This window comes from Triticum aestivum, chromosome 1B (assembly GCF_018294505.1).
Source record: "Triticum aestivum cultivar Chinese Spring chromosome 1B, IWGSC CS RefSeq v2.1, whole genome shotgun sequence".
In the NCBI taxonomy this organism is placed as follows: domain Eukaryota; kingdom Viridiplantae; phylum Streptophyta; class Magnoliopsida; order Poales; family Poaceae; genus Triticum; species Triticum aestivum.
This window is the reverse complement of record NC_057795.1, coordinates 632,451,066-632,456,232: the sequence shown is the minus strand read 5'-3', so window position 1 is coordinate 632,456,232 and position 5,167 is coordinate 632,451,066.

The window sequence follows — 5,167 nt, the reverse complement described above, 5'->3', positions numbered from 1 at the left end:
TATGCCGGGACGACTGGCGGTGTACTTGAGATCGATGCCAACCACCTTGCACTTGTCTCGAGCAAGCAACTGCTCAACGATGTTGATGTAGTCATCCACCATGGCTGGGTCGATGGTGTACACCACCGAGAGATCCATCTCCCTCGCGCGGGTCTCCACTCTATGCTCGCCGAACTCCATTGGAGCGCCACTGGACATCCCCTCTCTATGTGTCGTCGTGGGTGTGCTTGTTGTGTTGTGGGCGTGATCGAAAGGTTGAAGAGACTAAGGTTATAATGTCCGCGAGAATTAAAGGGGAAGTCGGACGGCCAGGAATCTTGGCAGGCCTGATGGCAGTTCTAATTTGCAGTATGTAACTCCATCGTGCCGCACGTAACTGCATCGCATGGCAACACGTGCGGCGCAACCGCATGCGTATGGGCCCCCCGACATGATCGAGCGCACACCCAACAACTAGCAGAGCACGCACGGAGGGACGCGAGCAGAGCGCTCCGCGGTGGCAACCATATATATATGCATATAGTAGTTGAACGTGCAAGTAAAAGCTGCCCACAAGCCTAGCGCGCCGACGGACGCGAGCAGAGCGTGCCAACGGACGCGATAGAGCGCGCCGTGGCGCCTAAAGGCGAGCAGAGCTTGCTGAGGGACGCGAGCAGAGGCCGACACAGTGACACATGGCAAATAAGATGAACTGTGCGAGCGATGTCGGAGACATCAAGCATGAATCAGATTAGGGTTGCGTGTGCGATACGTGGCATACAGTTGATCCATCCGAGCTGTTTGTGATGGAATAAGCTGTGTGTGTTGCGGGCAAACGCTTGCTGGTATATAACCTTAAATTTAACCAAAAAAGTGTTAATGCATGTTAGAAAAATTGTACAGCTGGAAACTATGTTCAAATACGACTCCAACGATATAATCTTTGGCAACATGCATTCGTATTTTATTAGTTAAATCCTACTTATAAACCAGGACGTGGGTATAGAAGGTAATTAAATCGCAAACATTTTTTTATTAACCGTATGTGTACGTGTCCTTTCGTCCTCCTCTCGCATGTCTTGTCACCCCGCTGTCGCAGACGGCTTACAGCGCAAGCTTGCGCAGCGTGCGGGGGCGTTCTTTTGGCCTAACAGTGGCGCCAATGAATCGTCGGTGAGCCCGTTCCCGCGCAACCTCGCAGGTTCCCACGCAAGCTTCCCACCTGATGTTACGTCTCGAGCTTGCGTTGGATTTCCCCGAAGAGAAGAGGATGATGCAGCACAGTAGCGTAAGTATTTCCCTCAGTTTTTGAGAACCGAGGTATTAATCCAGTAGGAGACCACACGCAAGTCCCTCGTACCAGCACAAAACGATAGCTACTCGCAACCAATGCTTAGGGGTTGTCAATCCCTTCACGGTTACTTATGAGGGTGAGATCTGATAAAGGTAATATTTTTGGTATTTTTGGTATAAAGATGCAAAGTAGAAAGTAAAAGCAAAAGCAAGTAAATAAAGTGATGGAGATTGATATGATGAGAATAGACCCGGGGGCCATAGGTTTCACTAGTGGCTTCTCTCAAGAGCATAAGTATTCTACGGTGGGTGAATAAATTACTATTGAGCAATTGACAGAATTGAGCATAGTTATGAGGTTATCCAGGCAATGATCATGTATATAGGCATCACGTCCGTGACAAGTAGACCGAAATGATTCTGCATCTACTACTATTACTCCACTCATTGACCGCTATCCAGCATGCATCTAGAGTATTAAGTTAAAAACAGAGTAACGCCTTAAGTAAGATGACATGATGTAGAGGAATAAATTCATGCAATATGATAAATACCCCATCTTGTTATCCTCGATGGCAACAATACAATACGTGCCTTGCAACCCTTTCTGTTACTGGGTAAGGTCACCGCAAGATTGAACCCAAAGCTAAGCACTTCTCCCATTGCAAGAACTACCAGTCTAGTTGGCCAAACCAAACAGATAATTCGAAGAGACTTGCAAAGATAACTTAATCATACATAAAAAAATCCAGAGAAGAATCAAATATTTTCCATAGATAAGTTGGATCATAAAGCCACAATTCATCGGTCTCACCAAACACACAGCAAAAAGAAGATTACATCGAATAGATCTCCACGAGAGAGGGCGAGAACATTGTATTGACATCAAAAAAGAGAGAAAAAGCCATCTAGCTACTAACTATGGACCCGGAGGTCTGAAGTAAACTACTCACACTTCATCGGAGGGGCTATGGTAATGATGTAGAAGCCCTCCATGGTAGATGCCCCCTCCGGCGGAGCTCCGGAACAGGCCCCAAGATGGGATCTCGTGGATACAGAAAGTTGTGGCGGTGGAATTAGGTTTTTGGCTCTGTCCCCGATCTGTTGGGGGTACATAGGTATATATAGGAGGAAGGAGTACGTCGGTGGAGCGTCAGGGGGCCCACGAGGCAGGGGGCGTGCCCAGGGGGAGGGCGCGCCCCCCACCCTCTTGACCGCCTCTGGCACTTGTTGGAGTAGGGTCCAAGTCTCCTGGATCACGTTCGGTGAGAAGATCACGTTTTCGAAGGTTTCATTCCGTTTGGACTCCGTTTGATATTCCGTTTCTTCGAAACACTGAAATAGGCAAAAAACATCAATTCTGGGTTGGGCCTCCGGTTAATAGGTTAGTCCCCAAAATAATATAAAAGTGGAAAATAAAGCCCATTATAGGCCAAAATAGTAGATAAAGTAGCATGGAGCAATCAAAAATTATAGATACGTTGGAGACGCATCAGGCATCCCCAAGCTTAATTCCTGCTCGTCCTCGAGTAGGTAAATGATAAAAAGAGAATTTTTGATGCAGAGTGATACTTTGGCATAATTTCAATGTAAATCTTCTTAATTGTGATATGAATATTCAGATCCGAAAGATTCAAGACAATAGTTCATATTGACAAAAAAATAATAATACTTCAAGCACACTAATCAAAATAATTATGTCATCTCAAAATAACATGGCCAAAGAAAGTTCATCCCTACAAAATCATATAGTTAGGCTATGCTTCATTTTCGTCACACAAAGATGTTCCCAACTTCTATACCCCCGATGACAAGCCAAGCAATTGTTTCATACTTAAATAATCTCAAACATTTTCAACTTTCATGCAATACATGAGCGTGATCCATGGATATAGCACTATGGGAAGAATAGAATATAATGATGGGGAGTGTGTGGATAAGACAAAAAGGAGAAAGTCTCACATTGATGAGGATAATCAACGGGCTTATGGAGCTGCCCATCAATTGATGCCAACATGAGGAGTAGGGATTGCCATGCAACGGATGCACTAGAGCTATGAATGCTCAACAAAAGAAAACTAGTGGGTGTGCATCCAACTTGCTTGCTCATGAAGACCTAGGGCATTTGAGGAAGCCCATCGTAGGAATATACAAGCCAAGTTCTATAATGAAAAATTCCCACTAGCACTAGTAGAAAAAGGGCCTATAGTCCCGGTTGGTGAGGGCCTTTAGTCCCGGTTCATGAACCGGGACTAAAGGTTCGGTACTAATGCCCTGACCCTTTAGTCCCGGTTCAATCCAGAACCGGGACAGATGGGCCTCCACGTGGCCTGTCGCTGAGCCCAGGCAGGAGGTCCTTTGGTCCCGGTTGGTGGTACCAACCGGGACCAATAGGCATCCACGCGTCAGCATTTCTGTGGCTGGGGTTTTTGTTTTTTTTTTGAAAATGGGGGGGGGGGTTGGGGGGTTTTGGGGGGTTAATTTAGGTGTTTCATATATTGTGCTATAGCTAGCTAATTAATAGAGAGAAGTGTCCTCTCTTTTGTCCATGCTTGGTCGACGCTACGTACCATACATACATACGTATAGAGAGGACTAGCTAGACACGCTAGCTAGCTAGTAAGCAAACAGAAGATCGTCATGAACATATATGCATACAGAGAGAAGTGATATCGACCACCTCTCCTTCTCCGAGAGATTGGTCGAACAAACAAGTTCCCGTATATCTATCCGACACTACCGGCTACATATATACAATAATTATCTTTTACAAATATATAATCTCCTAAAATACGGACGCATGGTCCACATAGTATTCTCTGTCTTCAGCGATCACGTGGTCAAGAAAGAATGCCGCCAATTCCTCTTGAATTGCTCGCATGCGATCTGGTGCTAGGAGTTCATCCCGCATCCGAAACATCTAATTTTAAGAAGGGGGTCAATACATATATATATATATATATATATATATATGAATGAATGAAACTCAACACAAATGATGGTAATAAAATAAAATTGTGAATATTGTTATTTATGCACTTCATATTATTTGTCGGAGTAGCCCCGCTCACAGGTCGTGTGGCGGATGGACTCGCAAATGTAGTATCCACAGAAATCATTCCCTTGTTCCTGCCACAACCACTTTACAAGAAATAGAGGTCAATCAAACTGATAATTAGCAAGCATGCTAAATGGTATTGATGAAACTAGCGCTTGAATCACTAGGAGATGCCTGGAATATGCTACTATATAGTACTTACTTTCGGGTGCCTAAATTGCAGCTTCTTCGGTGGTCCGGAGCTTTTTTGGTGAATTTTCTCCAAGCCCTGCCATACAAAGAAAACAATTACTTGATATCAGAAATGAACAAAGTTGCTCATATGGTGGATAATGATCGATTTAACTTACTTCTCGAGCATTTCAGTCATGTCCGCATACTCCTTGGGATCTTTTCGCTTGGAGTCTAAGACAGTTACTACTCCCTTCTCAAGCTTAATCTCTAGGAGAATATAGTGGTAGCTGCGCACACATGCATAACTCATCAATATTACATTACTATAACCTGTACTAATAAGGAAACCAAATATGCCACAAGATAGTAACACTCACTTGAAGTTGTAAGGAAAGAGTATTATATCTTTGTGTTCATTTATTTCCAACGATCGTAGCAAGTTGGCCTCGGTTTCTTGGGCACGATATTGAACCTCAGTTGCATCTATGAGATACGTGTTAATGAACCCAATATCTCCCACTTGTCTTTTCTTCAATTCGGCGATCTTCAATCTGCATAATATAGTGAGGATAATTATAAATACATGCAAATGAAAGGGCTGAGTTATATAGAGAGACTTAATGATGGAAGTAGTACTACTTACAGACAGTAGGAGGTGACCGT